At 52.6% G+C, this 17,704-nt stretch overlaps 1 protein-coding gene across 1 annotated transcript in view; it reads right to left on the minus strand.

The window, feature by feature from the left end:
* Positions 1 to 17,704, minus strand: part of Tspan18 (tetraspanin 18) — a 137,043-nt gene that overhangs the window by 30,721 nt on the left and 88,618 nt on the right. The window contains exon 3 of the mRNA XM_075961483.1: positions 13,596 to 13,716. The gene's annotated coding sequence lies outside the window, so the exon portion shown is untranslated. The remainder of the gene's footprint in view (positions 1 to 13,595; positions 13,717 to 17,704) is intronic.

A 17,704-nucleotide genomic window follows, 5' to 3' on the forward strand; every position in this document is an offset into this window, starting at 1 on the left:
AGGCCTGTGGTCTGCAAATGCAGTGAACAGGCCTCAGCCCTTAAACTGCAAGGCTGGCCCAAACCCAGTCCTCAGCCACATTGTGGGTGCCCAGCAGGGCCAGGAGTTAGGAGGTAGTTTCACCAGAACAGAGAAGACAGACAAGCTGCTGTGAGTGTCGAATCTTGGCACTGCCGACACACACAGCATGTATGTACCCGTGTGCGTGCGCACACATATCTCAGCAGGGTAGGAAGGCCACACGTATGCTTACATGCTGACATGACCGCAAGGCTGTGGTCTCCAGGAATGTGTCCCTTGTAAGCCCCTGCCAGGTGCCGATGAGCGCTCCAGGAGGCCATGCCAAGCTCCAATCAGACCAAACAAGAACTTCCTCACAATTCCTAAGGATGTCAGGGACTCCACAGTTAAGTTTAGACTCCAAGGCCATCAGTTACCTCTGGGGCTTTGCCAAGCTCTGCCCTTTTGGCCTTGGGTTCCTGGTAGTAGGCTTTGTCTCTGGCCCTTCATCTGACTTTCATCTCTTAGTCCCTGTTGGTGCTCCTTCTCCCTTCTAAATAAACATGTGTGTGCATGCAGATGCACGCATGTACACACACACACACACACACACACACACACACACACACACACACACACGGACCAGTCTCTTCCTGGCCAGATGGATGGCTTCCTCTTACCAACTCAGCTGGGCCACATCTCTCACTGAAGCCTTGTGTGGGGCCTGGATATCAGCCTCCCAGCCTTGCCCTGGGGCTGTGACCCCCAGAGGGAGGCAGCTGCCTTTCATTTAGAGGCTCTCATGCCAGCATCACTGGGCAAAGCCACTGAGTGAGGTGGCCTGAGGAGTGCAGGGCCCTGCTGAGATCAGGAGGCCCAGGAGAGGAAGGATGTGAGAGATGGTTCATTTCCTCACTGGTGATTAGGGGACAGGAAGACCCGCAGGCTCTATGGAGCTCCCTGGGACCACAGGCTTACTGCTGCATGTTTGCTGAGTGCCCAGGGTGAGGAGCAGGCCATCCTGAGCCGGCCCTGCCTTGCCTGTAGGTGTTATGCGAACTTGGCCAAGTCATTTCATGTCTGAGCCCCATAAGGTGACTGCAGAGACAACTGAGGACCTTGCAAACTGCAGGAATGGTTGGTGACCTGCAGCCTGCCGGCCCAGCCCTTCTCTCCTTGACCCCTACACACCGTTCTAAGATTCTCTGTGCTGTGCAATATGCATGTGTTTCCTTGGCCTTCTCACTGAGGGCCCGAGAACCCCCCTCTTTCCCGGCTCTGTCCACACTAGGTGTCCAGTTATTTCAGAGACAGCCGATACAAAGCTCAGAGGGAACAGAGACCTGATTTGTTTGACCAATGCAGAATTCCAGCCGTGAGTGTGATGTCTGCTGCAGAGGAAGGGCCCAGGGGATTCTGGGAAAATGAAAGCAGAAGCGAGGAGGGAAGGACAGGAATCTAGGCCTGGGCCTCTCATGGGCTCTAATCCGGCTGTGGCTAAACCCTCTTGGGAGACACCAAATCAGCTGCACAAACCGTGAGGCCCAATAACAAGGAGTGGTCCCAGTTCAGATGTGGCACATCCTAATAGTCCCAGCACTCGGGAGAACAAAGGAGGAAGGCTGTGAGTTCTAGGTTAGCTACACAGTCAGAGTCCAAGCCAGCTAGGATGGATGATAAAACTCACCTGCTTTACACTATTTAGAGAGCCGAGGATCCGAGAGGTAGCTAGGCTTGTCCAACAGCACACAGCATGGAAATGGCTGACCTATGACCTTATGACACCAAGTCTCACAAACTGTCCCTCCTCAGAGCCCACAGTCACAGCAACCCACATTTCTGCAACCCTGAGGACCCAGCCCCAAGGGGAGACCGAGTGTTCAGCTGCCTCCAAATCGCCTCTTACCTCACACATTCCTGAAATTTTTTTTTTGCATTTTACCTCAAAATCCACAGCTGTTTAATGTCAAAGTTGGGCTGCTGCTTTCAGATCTGGAGAATGCCAGGGTATTGTGGGAAGTCGAGTGCTAATCCCAGAGTTTTGGGAGGAGCTCCCTGTCCTGCTGGGACCAAGCCCCTGTAAGGAAAGCACTGACCCTGCATAGTCTCCTCCGCAGCTTGCACTGCCCAGCTGAGGTCAGGTTCATGTCTCCTCCCTGCCTTTCTCCCTCAGGCTGACTACGGACCCAGAGGACGGGACACTGGACGTCAGTAGCCTGCATCCTCCTGCTGCAGTGGCCGAGGAGCACGATTGCCCTGCTTAGACAGCCAGCTCCACTGCCGTGCTCACTGCTCCTGCGGGGACCATGGCTGGGGTCTTGGGGAGGGATTGGGTCTGGGTAAGGATGTTGGTAAGGGCTAAAGCATTGCTTGGGATTGGGCATCTGCTTTGTAAAATTAGGTCTGAATACAGAACAAGCTGTAGTACTGCTGTGTGTGTGTGTGTGTGTGTGTGGTGTGTGTGTGTGTGTGTGTGAATGCATACTCATACATGCCTGTGTGTGTCAGTGCATGCCCATACATCTGTGTGTATGTATGTATGTATGTATGTATGTATGTATACAAGTTATACAAGTGGGCACCCACGGGGACACTATGGCCAGTGGATGTGGGCACCTCTGTGCCCATTCCTTGACCTTATGAAGGTCAGAAGGAACTGGGCATGGGGTGGAGTACCTGCCTGTGATGGTCCACTCAAGTACAAACAGAGCCGCCTAATCTCAAGGCCTGATGCAGTGGCTCCCATTCATCAATTAGAGAGACTGGAGTTCCTGCCCCTAACTACAGAGAACAGACTGTACAAGACCTATCTGCCCTTCTTGTTTACGGCACAGCCTCTCTAAGCAGTCGCTGTTAGAGGTCCCAAATCTTGAAGACATGTAGAGACTTGGCATGATCCCATTGTGACTCCAGTGTCACCAGGTCCTTTTCCAGATGCCACAGCCCACAGCCACAGTCTTCAGAAACCACAGTGAAGTCACTTTGACCAGGGCCTAGGGCCACTGATGAGGTTTACCCCACAAGAAATGTACTCAAAGCCCCTCCCCTAAGGACCAAGAATTCCCTCTGCTCCTCGAGGGCCAATGCTCTCCTGTGGGTCCACCCAGTGTCCCCACTGCCCTCAGGCCCCAAACCTGGAAATCTGTCTGTCCACAGGCCCAGCTCTGCTTCCAAGAGAGCTCATTGCTCTCTCTTTTCTGCCAGAAATGTAGAAGTCTTACACCAGAGGCCTTTCTTATCTACATTCAAAACGAAGTCCAATATTAGCTGACTCCGGAGGATTTCAATTCTAGTCTTTACATTTATTTCTATTTTTTAAACAAGGACCAGGGCTGGAGAGATGACTCAGCCATTAGAGGCTGGGCTCACAACCAAAAATGTTAAAACAGAGACCATATATATACTTCATGAAATGAAATCACTGTCCGTTAACCCCCATGCTCCGAGCCTGTGGTTCAGCCTAGAATACCTGTGCTCCTTTGTCAGCCCAGAGAACTCCTGCTGGCACCACAAGGCCCACTATGATATTTCTTCTGCCCTGAAACCTTCCCCACTTTCTCCCGTGCAGACAGAGCTCTCTTTTTGCTCAGTTCTTATCCACATTTTAGAGACAGAGAAAATCTAAAGAGTGGGTATCGGAGATCCCCAGCTGCACAACAAGATCATGGTGGCAAAGGTGGCTCCTGCAGCTTACTCTCACAGCACAGAGCCTGGAACTTTGCTACCTGATTTGTTCCAATCTTCCCACCCTCCATCTTGTCAGAGTGCGTTTCTGAAAACAAATGCGGACACTTTTTGTTTTCCCTCCCAGGAATGGGTCAGGGTGGTCTCCCAGCCTCCAGGGATGTAGGTCACTGTGACACCTGCAGAGAGCAGAATGACCATTGCCTCACCAGGAGGGGGCAGGAAGCAAGGGCCCTGCCCTTCCTCTTGGAGATTCCAGACTGGGTGTGAATATCAGGCAGTCCTTCTGGGCCCGGGCCTGGATCTCGACTTCCCTCCCAGGGGCTGACTCTGAAGGATCCTCTCAGTCTGGGCTTCATTCTCCTGGGTGAGAGCATCACTTGGTGTAGTCCTGCCTTGAAGCAGCACAGAAGTACTGCGTTCCTCACAGGTGTGTGGGAGGCAGATGTCACAGTGCCCACTTCACAGCAGCAAAGTGGAGACTCAGGCTCAAAAGCAAGTGGCACCTGAGCCTGTGAGGGACATGAATCTGGTTCTTGACCATCCCACGGCCTGGATATAATTCATATTTAGGCCCAGGACTTAGTAGTCCTGAGTACAGTGACTGAGTTCTATGTTAGGTACTAGGGAGCAGGGAGCATCCTGGGAGCCCTTGGCAACCCCCACCCAAAGCCCCAGACCCAGACTAGCTCCTGACAAGAGGAGGTTGTTTAAAGACCAGACAGTCCAAGCCAGGAGCTGTTGTAAAGACTGCAGAGCCTAGCACTGGGAAGACTGGGAGTACTGCTTGGGGATACTAGCACGTGGTGGGCAGGTAGAGTCCGGGCACTTGGTAGAGGCACGTGTGAGGCTGGCTCTGGGTGGAGCTGGGTAAGCCCAGGAGCAGACTGTGGGATGAACATAAAAGTGGTCCACAGGGCTCTGCTTGTGTTTGTCTACTTCCTAAGGGATAGGGCAGTGGAGGTGGGCTGGACCCCAACGTCTGATCTGCTCCTATAGCTTCCAGGGATGGTGGGAGACAGCAGCAACAATCTTACTGAGCCCAGAGGACCCTGCCCTTCTGAAGTTTCCAGAGAAAAGCCACTAGAAGGGGAGACCAGCAGTTCCCCTATGGCTGAGGGCTGGGCACCTTTCCAGGAGTCCTGGAGTTGGCCTGGGTGGCGTGAACAGTGACCCTGCTCTCACTAGAACTAAGGCAGCAATGCACCCATGCCAAAACACCAAGCAGACATTATTCTCCAGCTAGTCCCACTTCTCCAGCTTCTGTTCTGCCTCGGGTGCTTTTAGAAGGAGGCCTGGAAAGACATGGGGCCTACGTTAAACCTTGTCATCTAGATAGACTTGGCATAAGTCAGTGCTGTGTGACTTGATGCCACTTGCTGTCTTCCATGTGCTTGTTTGCCCTGGGGTCAGTACACACTATCACATATGGAGGGGAACGCCATGCAGCCAAGCACGCAGAACAGCTCCTGGCCAGAGGCCCTGACAGACAGGAGGAATGTGTGGCTGAGCGGCAAAGGAGTAAAGACCAGGGGCTGCTAGGTTAGAGCGGTCAGAGCGGCCTGTGTCCTTGGAACCACTCTTTGCCTCACATCCTGAGATAAACTTACGACAATACTGTGGGACTCACATTGCGCTAACTTACCTCTACCCTAGCTGAGGAAGCCGAGGCTGTGGTGTGAAGGAGTTAGCCGGGGGACAGGATCAGGCCAATGAGTAACACAATCCCCATACTGCAGGTGGAGCTAGGGCTAGCATAAGACATGACTTAGCAGGCCTCTGCACAGCCAGCTCTCTTCCTTGGAGCTCACGCCTCCAGATCCATCCCTCTCACTAGCCTTTGAACCTCCAGCCAAGGGCTTATCCCCTGTAGTGGTCTGAATGGGAATGGTCCCCAAAGGCCCATATGTCTGACTACTTAGTCCCCAGTTGGTGGAACTGTTTGAGACGGACTGGGAGGTGTGGCCTCATTGGAGACAGGCTTTCAGGCTTCCCGAGTCTCCTGTTGCCACCCCAGAGCAGTCTCTGCTACCTGATCGCAAGTCTGAACTCTCAATGGTTCCCGTTGTCACGCCTTTCTCTACTATCATGGATTCTGATCCTCTGAAACCAGGAACCCAATTAAACTCTTCCTTTTATAAATTACCTTGGCTGTGATGTCTATCACATCAATAGGAAAGTAATGAGGTCAACCACCCTGTGTTTACATACTCCCCTTCCCCCCGACCTGGCACACCAACAGGGACACAGGACCGACCCTGGAGCTGCCTTAACTTCCTGTCCTTGTCACGTGTCCCTGATGATAGTGCCCAGACCTCAGAAACTAGCAGACATCTCTGGGCCATCAAAGTGTGATAAAGGCTCCTAGGTTCTTTTGGTACTGGAAAGACTCCTGCCAAAAATCCTAGAGCCTACCTGAATCCTCCGTGCTGCTGCACATGGGGCTCTGGGGCCTCTAGGCTGTGTGGAGCCTCACACTGCCACTGGACCACAGAGCTGTCTGCTCATCATCCTTCAAAAACACCCGCCACAGGCTCTTCTACCTCAGCGCACATCCATGCCCGCCTCCCATTCGGTTTCCAATTCCAAGTGAAACAATTCCCCCAGGAAGCTTCCCCGGAGCTCTGTCTCTTCTACAAGGTTGACTCTCTGGGGGGCGGGGCCAGGTGGCTTGAATAATTAGCTGGGTCTATTAACTCACTGAGCAGGTGATGGCTGTGTGACCTCAGGCAGGTCACTTCACGTCCCTGTGCTTCAGATTTTTAAAACCTGTGCTTCTCAGCAGGCTGCTGTGTGGCCCAAGGCACATAGCATGACACGCGACATGTCTGCTGTGCTTACGTAATGTACGTGTTTATCAGGATGTCGTGGAGTCCATTGCAGCCAGGGTCGGGAAGGACTCGCCACTCAGTGCTCCTCTAACAGTGTCCGTTAGCACAGCAGGGACCTGATTATAGGTGAGGGTAACATTTATCAAGCCCACCTCAGATACGAGGATGCTGAGTGCCAGGAGGAGAGTTCCTGCCTGAGGCACACAGCACGTGAAAGGTACAGAATTAAAACCCAGGGTCCGTGAACAGCAGAAAGTAACTTTCAGAATCGTTTGAACTTGGTGTTCTTGGTTGGAAGTGAGCTGCCCATTGCCAGAGGTGTGCAAGCAGAGACTCAGTGACCACCTCTCAGAGAGTTGGAAGAGATGACCTGGAATCCTCCCAGCCACGTGCGTGGCCTTCAAAGGGATAAATTCTCTCAGAACTTCCCTCCAGAAATTTACTTCTTCTGGGTCAAGTGAGGAAAAGGCTTGAAGTCACCCAAGGGAGAGGCCTGGTGGGTGGGACCTGACTGGCACCATCTAGCTGGAATCACAGCACAGTACAAGGCTGGGTGGGTGTTGGGACATCTGAACACAGTGGGCTCTGAGCCAAATCACTTTAGCCTAAATTACTCTGAGCAGCGGCTGTATGTAGAAGAGACTGTGCAACCTGCTTGCTGCCATCCCCACCAAGCAGGGCCCTTTCTGGCACTCCACATGGCTGCCACTTTTATCCCTGCCTACTCCTGACTTTTGGGGGCTCTGACCCCTCTCTTCTGCTAAGGACCAGGCTCAGACCACCCTTTATGATGTCCCTTCTCCCTGTTGTGACTGGACTCCCTACTGAATCAGCTCTGAGGTCTTGTCTTAATAGAAGTATGGTCTTGCAGGGTCCCTTCACCCTATCCTAGTCCCTTCACAGAGCTAAACTCAGGAGCCCCGAGAAGGAGGATGAAGTCATGGGGAAGGGTCTGGACTGGGGGCTTCCTCTGGCAGCTCCTCTTCACCTGTGTTACTATTTAGTGTAGAATGTTTCCACAGCTAATGTGTTTGAATACTTGGTCCCCAGCTAGAGGAGCCATTTGGGGATGGGCAGGCCTTGAGATTTCTAAGCCCAGATGCATCTAACTTGTGGCCCAAGGTTTTCGCGCATGAACTTTGTGGATGGCAGGTTGTATCAACTTCAAAGGCTGGACAGTCTGTATCCCTTCCAGCTTTAGCCTTGTCCTTCCTGATCCATCAAAATGGAACGAGCTGAGCTGCAAACTCTGCTATCACGAAGCCCTAGCTGTCATACCTTCCCACAGTGGACCACATCCCCCAAACCGAGAGTCCAAACACATCCGTTCTACCCTAGGAGGCTTCTGCTGGGGACTCTGTCACAGCCAAGAGAAGAAAGAGTAGCTGACATTGAACACTGACCACAGGCCCCGGCCCAAAGAGTCCCTTCTGGGGAAGCTGGGCTCTGCTCTGTTGTTTACAATGCCTTCATTGCAAGCCGTGGACCCCAAGTGCAGCCAGAGTGTTGTCTCCTCTGCCCCAAGTAGGTAAAAGGCACCTGGGGACAACGCAGGCCAAGATTTACTAACTTACTAATGGTTACTAATGGTAACCTAATGGCTACCGACAGCTTCAAAGTCCTGACAAGGGGGCACAGCAGAAAGCATGGCTCCATTAATGACAGATCCTTTAGCCCTAGGGCACGGCTCCTCCTTGACACAGGGCATCTGGTGTCTGTCCTGTCTTCTTCCCCATCTACCTGCAGGCTCCTCATGTTCCAAAGAAGCTGTCATCAGCTTGGGACCTTGCAGTGACAGCTTCTGAATGACAGAAATACCTTTGCCCCTGATGAGCCCTCGATAGTTCACTCTTGACCACTATCCCTGGCTTCCCACCACGTTTCCAAGGGCACAGGGCAGTTTTCCTCCTCTGTATAAACTTTGTCATGGCTCCTAGTGCCCCTAGGGAAAAGCCTGAACCCCACATAGAGACCTAGCTGCTCTCCATTCCCCAACTCCCTCCTTCAGTCCAACACTTAGGAAATGGCAGATAGCATCACTCGCATGGCAGTGCCAGAGTCAAGTTCAAGTGCTCTGTGTGTCCCTTCAGCGCCAAGATGGGGGCCTCAAACCGTGTTCTCTCAACCTGAGTGGCTTCCCCAGGACAGCAGTGGAGGACACTGAGTGACAGCACAGACTCCTACAGGTGGAGAGCAGCTGCCTTGCCAGGTTGCAGGAAGCTGGGCCATGTCAAGCCCTGGGACATGTGACAGGAGAGAGGGCCGCAGCATGTGGCCACATCTGCCTACTTGGCTCTCCCAGCCCGGGATGCACGTGGCTGGGCTTAAACTCTGGTCTCCCTGGGTCTCTAAGACCTCAGAGGACCTCGAGTACAGAGAAGTTGGGCTGCCCCGCTCCCATGGGACCACTCTGCACTGACCGCTCTTAAGGCTTATGGTCTGGACAGCAAGTCCAGCCGCTGGCTGGCTGTCTGCTCTTGACTGTGCTCCTGTTCCTGTTCTTAACAAGAGAAACCACGGAGACATGTTGTAGTCTGGGGAAGTTCCATACTGAAAGAGAACATGACTGTGAGGTGGGAATGGAGAAGCCCAGAGGTGACACAAAGACACTTGTTTTTAAGTCAAACTATCTGAGTTGTTTGTATTTGTTTTGTTTTATTTTATTTAATGTGTGTGTGCACATGTGTGAGCCAGAATGCAGGCACATGTGTGCATACATGTGGAGGTCAAAGGTCAACCTCATATGCCATTCCTCAGGCACAACCTACTTTTATTGGACACAGGTCTCTCATTGGCCTGGAGCTTGCCGGGTGGGCTATCCTGGCTGGCCACAGAACCCCAGGGGTCCTCTTGTCTCAGCTTCTCTAAGTGCTGGGATTATAAACATGTCACTGTGCCTGGCTTTTTTACATGGGCTCTGGGAGTAGAACTTAGGTCCTCATGCATACACACGGTGAGCACTTTACCAACTAAGCTACCGCTCCAACCATCTATGGATTTCTTTCTATTATTTTGCATGTTTTGAGAGAGGGTCTCTCTGTTATAGTTGGCCTTAAACTCACAGAAATCTGCCTGCCTCAGACTTCTGGGTTCTGGGATTACAGGTGTGAGCCACCAGGCTTGGCTCTTCTGAGGAATTCTTAAATAACATGTATTATCCTCTTTATGACTTTTAAAAGAGGCACATCCATTTATATGTATGTGGGTACGCATGAGTACGTGCTCCACATTTGTGGAGTGCCTGTGGAGGCCAGAAGAAGGTATCGGATTCCCTAGAACTGGAGTCACAGATGGCTGTGGTACCTAACCTGGTCCTCTCAAGAGCAGCAAGTGCTCTTAACCACTGAGCCATCTCTTCAGCTTCTCCTGATAGCTTTCACAAAGTATTGTGTCTTAAAATACAAAGCACTGAGCTGAACTCCTTGGAAAAAGAGAGTTTTATGCAATGGGCAGTTTAAGTAGGGCCATAAACAACAGCTGCCAAGCATCCTTCCCAAGCCTTTATCCCACATCCCGAGTGCGGTGAGGTGGCTTGCGCACAGGGTTTAATTTAAAGCTTACCACAGGCCTCTGTAGTTGGATGCTATGAGAACTGGTTCAAGGCCTTCCGTTTGGAAGCGAGGTCTAAATTCTCAGTTTTGACAGCCAACACCACAGGCTGCCTCCTGCCACTGATGCAGAAACCGATAAACTCAAAGCCATTTGTTCTTTGTCCACTGCACTACTGGAAAACCAATGACATTCTCCAGGAGCAAAATCGAAGTGTCACGGGGACAAAAAGCCAGAGAAGAGCGTCTCTACACACAATCTGACACTGGAAGAATAGATTGCTGAGAGCCACTTCGATCTGTCCATTGGTCCCACCCACTCACCGACCTCAGATACTGCATACACCAGGCTCTGCACACTGCTGGAGACAGGGAGGGGAGATGCCCATGGCCCGTAAGAAGAGGCAAGGAGGATTCTGGCCAGGAAGGACCCTCTACAACTTCTAACATTTGTGCTGTCTACAAATATCCCAACTGCTTGCAAATCAGGATCCAAGTAGTGAGAACCAAGTGCCATTCCACCATTTCTTCCTATGAGCAGACCCTGCTGCCTCCCTGGGACCTTCCACCTGCAGAGAGCAGAGCTGGGATTTGATAGTCCAGCCCACACTTTGGTCTAAGGATAACGGTTTTTCACTCAGACTTCAGCCTAGGAAGGCAAGAAGGTGTTAATGAAAGTTGCAGGAGCCACTCGGACAAGAGTGGGATCATGCCCAAGGTTTTAGTCTGCAGATCCAGAGTCCTGTATGTATGTATGCAGGGTGTATGTATGTTGTCCTCTATAAGGGGACAGTATGGGACTCTCAGGACTCAGGCATATGCTAAGGACTCATGAATAAAGAAATGAATGTGATGGGAGAAGAAAGCTGTACCCCACCTAGAATCAGGGGTATCACTCCCAGCTCATCACCAGGATTTGGGTGCCTGGATGAATAATCTGTGCTCCAAACCCCGCCTCAGATGCTTGGGAGTTAGACTCCAAGGGCTGGCAAGATGTCTGACCAGATAAAGGTGATTGCTACTTTTCTTGGTTACTTTTCTATTGCTATGTTAAAACACAACTGGCAATTTATAGAAGAGAAGGTTTCCATGAATTTATGGTTCCAGAGGGACAACAGTCCACACCCATTACAGTGGGGAGGTGCGGCTGCAGGCAGCTGAGAACTCACATCTTAAACTGCAAGCAGAGAGCAAACTGGGAATGGTGGAAGGCTTTAAAACGTCAAATACCACCTCCAGTGACACACTTCCTCCATGAAGACCACGTTTCCTACACCTCCCCAACAGCTCCACCAGGGAACCAAGACGCTATGGGGGACATTCTCTTTCAGCCCACCCCACCACATAACAAACCTAAACAACCCACCACACCATGAAACCTGAGGACCCCCTGCAATTCCCAGTACCTACATGGTGGAGGAAGAGAACTGACTCACGAAGGCTGTCCTCTGACCTCCACATATGCACCAGTGAACACGCATGCATACATACATGCATGTGCGAGCTCACATACATGCGCAACACACACAACTGAAATGTAAGTTGAAATCTAAATACTAATGGCACCGGCATGTCTCACCATGGCACTCTGGAGGCATGTCTGATCTGCACCTGAGCTCTGGAAGAAGTGAGTTATTGTGTGTGCTTCTTGACATGGAAGGAGACCCTTGGAGGAACACTGGGAAAAGTGTGTGACTGGGAGGTGATTGGGGACAACATGGTTAAAACTGAGAGGGGTCTTGTTCTCACTTCACAGATGACAAACTGGAGGACAGGGAGGCTATAAAAACTGGGAAGAATGCAGCGGCTAGACATGGCAGTGTACCCTGCAATCCCAGCACTTGGGAGCTACAGGTAAGAGGACAGCGTACATCGTAGGCTCTTACCTCAACAAAGTAAACTTAGTCAACATCTAACGCAAGGTCTGCCGTGACACTTGCAGTAGCGCATTTCTGAAGTCCAAGCGCTAGGAACGCGGAGGCAGGGGGATGGTGATTTTGAGGCTGACCTAGACTAGACAGTGAGAACTTGCTTTAGAAGATAAGAAACAGCCCACCAGAACAAGCCACAGAAATCCTGCAAGCAGCTAGGGAGTAAAGTCAGAAAGCCTCCCACATATTTTCCCGGGAGCAAGGGAGGGACTGAGACAGGGACCAGTTGACCCCAGCCCAGGAAGCTTTACAGGACTCCATCCCAGGGCTCCAGCCAGCCCCAAGATACACCAGGCTGCCCTCTGAGGGCTCACACTCTCTAGCTTCTACTCTTGCCTTCTGCATGCCATCCCCATATCTTCTCCTGTCCAGTGACGCAGCCAGTTTTCAAACCCAGTGTCTAGACACTGAGGCCCTGATTTACTATACAGCCAAGAAGCATCTTCTCCCTTTGGCTTGGAGCCCCAGAGTCTCCTGTAGAGTGGGCTGGGAGTCCCTGAGCTTGGAGTATTGGTACCAGAGGCTCCTGCTGTTGTGTTGCAGAATGACTTGGACTTTGAGAGGTCTGCACAGAGATCTCTAGTAGGGTCCTTCTCCTTGAGGGAGTACGGAACTTTGAGACTTGGAGAGCAAGGACCAAGTCATTGTATGATTGTCAGACCCATGTGAAGGGGCTTTTGAAAAATGGTTGGAACGAATAAAGCCTGCAAACAGCCCCATGTCTGAGCAGGGTTGAGCATGGAGGGAGACCCTTGGGAGTGGTGGAGAATAAAACCGCAGAAGAGGATCATGCCCTCAGATCCTGGAACTCCTGGAGAACAGGACAGGGAGCCTGAGGGCTGAGGTTCTTGTGTCCTGCTTGGTTCCTAGTGTCTAACAACAGACCACACAGCAGCTACTCCAGACCAGGAGACTGGATCAGGGCGAGCAGGCTTTGACCATGAGGAGCTAGGCACACCATATAAGGGCAGGTCTGTGTGGCGAGTCAGAGCTGAGGAGGAGGAAGAACTTTCCAAGCTGGTGGAGAGCCTACAGGTTTGTAGGTTTACGGTTACCAGCACTAGGGACAGGGCGGACCTTTAACCTTTAACCCTTGGCTGCAGCTGCTTGGCAGCAGTGTGCTAAACTGTGCATTTCAACCTTTTATTTCCACATGAAATCTTACATCACACCCTAAAGATGGGTATAGCTCTTGTTTTCAGGTTCTCAGGTGGGTACTCCCAGGCTGGCCCGTTCCTCCCAATCTCCTTGAGGAGCCTTACGGAAGCCAGGTTTGTTTGGTCCTCCAGAGAGGGCCTGGGTCTTCCTAGACCTGGGTTTTCTGAGGCTAAAGTAAGTTCCTCCTTCAAGAAGGGATGGGGGAGCCCTTCCCATGGAATGGAGTTCTATCCAAGCCCTGGGGGCTCAAACAGCAGGGTGACCATTAGGGAAGCAGAAGGAGGAAGCTGCTGCCACCTGTTCAGCGAGAAGTCTGCTCTTTTAGATGTTTTTTCATCATTGAGTCCTCATGGTAACCAATGGGATCATGAGGGCTATGGCAGAGGACAAGGTACCCTGCTGATGGCCTCTGTGACAAAAAGGGCAAGCCAGAACTCCCTTACCTGGTCAGCCGAGCTGGAAAGCCTGTGTCTGTGTTTAGATTGCACACCAAGGACTTCACCTGCAGTATCAGGAGGGCCGGCTTCTGCAGAATGCAGGCTGTCCAGCAGCTTGTCTACCTGTCTGGGAAGCAGAAGAGTCTTGACTATCTGGCCAGGTTGATGTCATCACCTTCCAGCCCTCCAGGCCTCCCCTTCCAGTGTGGTTTGCAATGCCCTTGGTTCCCAGGAGGCAGTACAAACAGCCTGCTGAAGCCAGGGCTCTGCACTGGGGGACCTGCCACCAGGACCCAGCTGAAGTTCTGAGGGAACAGTTCAGAAGCACAAAGGTATGTGCCCATGGCACACAGGTGTATGCATCCCACAGTGCCAGAGTAATACACATAGGCCTGCCGCTAAGCTGCACAGAGCAAAGGGCCCTTTCGAAGGGAGGCTAATGAATGTGCCCAGTTCACTTAGATGCAAAACTTAAGTCCAGAGGTTGAATGATTGGAAATGTTAGGTGTCTGAGTCCCTCGGAGAAAAGGTCCTTGTTCATGTGAAAACACATCTGTGGTATGCAGGCAAGATAGAGCCATGGTCTCCTGTAACCAATGAGGAGACTGATACCCAGGGAGGGGCAGTCACCCGACTAGAGCCACACAGCAAATTGGCAGAGCAAAGCTGAGTCTATCCAAACGCATGGCTCCAGGGATGCCTATTCTTTCGGACTTGTCAGATTTGAAGCCTTTCGAGCAGTCCCCAGCCTTAGCAGTAGCCTCCCTGATATGTTGTCAGGAGTGTGGGTCACCATTTTTGCCCAGTCACAGATCACAACAAAGAATTGCTTCCTGGCTGTGTTTGAGTCCAGGTAAAGTGTGGAAAATTGTGCCCAAAAGCCAGAAGCACTGGAGACGGTAGACCTTGGCCACATGCTTGGACAATAACTTTCCCCCCCCAGTAGTGGGGCTCTGGACAAGTCAGGCGGCCTCTCAGAGCATTCATTTCCTCATTTGCGAACAAGGCGGATAATGGGATTGCTCCCCAAAGCTTGCTGGGAGTTAAAATGCTTCATCGGTCTGGATGAAGAAGACCATAGAAGAGCATTTGACATAGGGCAATTGCTCAGTAAGTGTAGGCAGGTGACAGAGCGAGTGTGTTTGTGTGTCTGAGTGAGAGGAAGAGAGAGAGAGGAGAGAGGAGAGAGGAGAGAGAGAGAGAGAGAGAGAGAGAGAGAGAGGAGAGAGAGAGAGAGAGAGAGAGGGAGGGAGGGAGGGAGGGAGGGAGGGAGGGAGAGAGAGAGAGAGAGAGAGAGAGAGAGAGAGAGAGGGAGAGAGAGAGACATATATGAGGAAGGTGGAGCACACACTTGCCTGGTGTCCTGGCAAATGTTTAGACGTACAGCAACTCTAAACTCCTCCAGTGGCTCCGCCCCCTCACAGTCCATCCGGCCTCCACCTGGCCTGCCTGGCCCTCTCTCTGGGCTATCAATCCCCATCAGCCAGTGATGTCCTCTACTGTAGTTATCAAGCACCACCTTTTGCCAGCCAGAAAAATGCAAATGTTATTAGCACTCCACAAGTTCGTGAGTGCCAATGCTGGACCAGAGGCAACCAGAGCTGAGAACAGGGAGGGCTTAGCAGGTCCGTGAGCAGTCCCAGGTTGTTCAAAAGGACATTATAAAGGGGCAGACAGCTGCAAGAGAGAGGGACCGGGAAGACTGTCTCTGGAACAGGGTAAGCCATGGCTCCTGATGGCGCTCCACTCTCTGTCCCCATTTCAGCCACTGAGTCTGTCTCTCAGCATCTATGACATCTCTTCCCAGCATTCCTCTGTCCAGCACACTCGAAGAGGCTTATTTTGGGGGCCCGTGCCTACCTCTCCCTTACCCCTCAAGTCATCTGAGGTATAAATTATGGACAAGGAAGTTACCTGGGTTGGGGTGGGGTCTTCCTCTCAGAGAGAGGTGGTGGTGGTAAGTCCTCCAGGGATGGGCAGTGAGGAATCAAGGTTCTGGTCCCAAGGTCCCTGCCTTGCCTGCAGGTGCCTTGATTTTCCCACCCATGAAAGGCAACTTGCACCTTCTATCTGCTTCTGCAGGCTCTTGGGGCGGGGCAGAGGCCCATGCTACACAGACGGGAAAGTCCAATGTTGCGCCTGCCACAGGACTATCATTTAATCCTCATGGCATTGTCATCCCCACCTTGGGGATAAGAAACTGAGGCTCAGAGAGATCAAATCAGCAGGCACGTGTGTGGTCTCATGATCTGGTCACTGTGTGATGGCGCTATCAAGTGTGCTGAGAACAGACCGCGACTAGAGTAGCATACGTGTCGCACACATGTGTGCACCAGGACACGGGGCGGTGGGGATGGGCAGTTCCAGGTCTGAGCAGGACCTGTGGAACAGATGTCATCTGTGTCACAGAGTGAAGTTCCTGATCCTAGGAGGGCCAGCTGGACAGGACATGGCCCAGTGAACGAGGCACCCATGTGTGATAGTCACAGCCTCAGGCCACTCCACAGCCACTCAGCCTGTGTGATCCAGGTCCATCCCCACAGGTCCTCATGGGCCCCCACAGGTCCTGGCCTGTGTTGCTGCTCAGTCTCACAATGCCCTTGGTCAGCATTTCCACTCATAGGTGGCCTGTCCAGCCGAGGGAAACTGGTTCTGCAGATGGGGGCTGGTTTATGCCGGAGCTGCTGCCACATGTAGGGAACTTCATGGTGTGGGGGGGAAAAGAGGGGTCCAGCCCCAAATCTGCATTCTCATCCTTGCCTCTGTTGCCTGTGTGATCATGGCAGGCAAGACCTGTCCGAGCCTGTGAAAACTCCGTGTTACACATATGTCTGAGGCAGAGTGGAGGCACACTATGAAAGTCTGTGGTCCCCATCAGAGTACAACATAGGTCAAGGAAACAGTCTAGAGTTCCCAGTGAGCCTTGACCAAAAGTCTAACCATGCTTATGGAAACCCCTCTCTCACTCCTGAGCGCCAGTTTCCCTTTCCATAGAACGCAGGATTGGCACGGAGACACACATCACTGGTAAAGACCTGCGTGCAAGGCCAGTGTGTGTGCAAGGTCCATGCGTGTGCAAGGCCCGTGAGTGTGAAGGGCCCTGTTCAGCCCAGCCACAATGGAAACGAAAGGGACATAACTACAGCGAGGCACACGGCCCCACTCCATGTTGTGTGTAACTACAGGGAGGCACACGCCCCCACTCCACGTCGTGTGTAACTACAGCGAGGCACACGGCCCCACTCCATGTTGTGTGTAACTACAGCGAGGCACACGGCCCCCCCACTCCACGTCTTGTGTAACTACAGGGAGGCACACGCCCCCCACTCCACGTCGTGTGTAACTACAGCGAGGCACACCCCCCCCACTCCACGTCGTGTGTAACTACAGCAAGGCACACGCCCCCACTCCACGTCGTGTGTAACTACAGGGAGGCACACGCCCCCACTCCACGTCGTGTGTAACTACACGGAGTCACACCCCCCCACACTCCACGTCATGTGTAACTACAGCGAGGCACACGCCCCACTCCACGTCGTGTGTAACTACAGGGAGTCACACGCCCCCCACTCCACGTCGTGTGTAACTACAGGGAGGCACACGCCCCCACTCCACGTCGTGTGTAACTACAGGGAAGCACACGCCCCCACTCCACGTCGTGTGTAACTACAGCGAGGCACACGCCCCCACTCCACGTCGTGTGTAACTACAGCGAGGCACACGCCCCCCGCTCCACGTCGTGTGTAACTACAGCGAGGCACACGCCCCCCACTCCACGTCGTGTGTAACTACAGCGAGGCACACAGCCCCCACTCGACGTCGTGTGTAACTACAGTGAGGCACACGCCCCCCCACTCCACGTTGTGTGTAACTACAGGGAGGCACACAGCCCCCACTCCACGTCGTGTGTAACTACACGGAGTCACATGCCCCCCCACTCCACGTCATGTGTAACTACAGGGAGTCACACGCCCCCACTCCACGTCATGTGTAACTACAGGGAGGCACACGCCCCCCACTCCACGTCGTGTGTAACTACAGGGAGGCACACCCCCCCCCACTCCACGTCATGTGTAACTACAGCGAGGCACACGCCCCCCCCACTCCACGTTGTG

The sequence above is a fragment of the Microtus pennsylvanicus genome, chromosome 2 (genome assembly GCF_037038515.1).
Source record: "Microtus pennsylvanicus isolate mMicPen1 chromosome 2, mMicPen1.hap1, whole genome shotgun sequence".
NCBI classification, from domain to species: Eukaryota; Metazoa; Chordata; class Mammalia; order Rodentia; family Cricetidae; genus Microtus; species Microtus pennsylvanicus.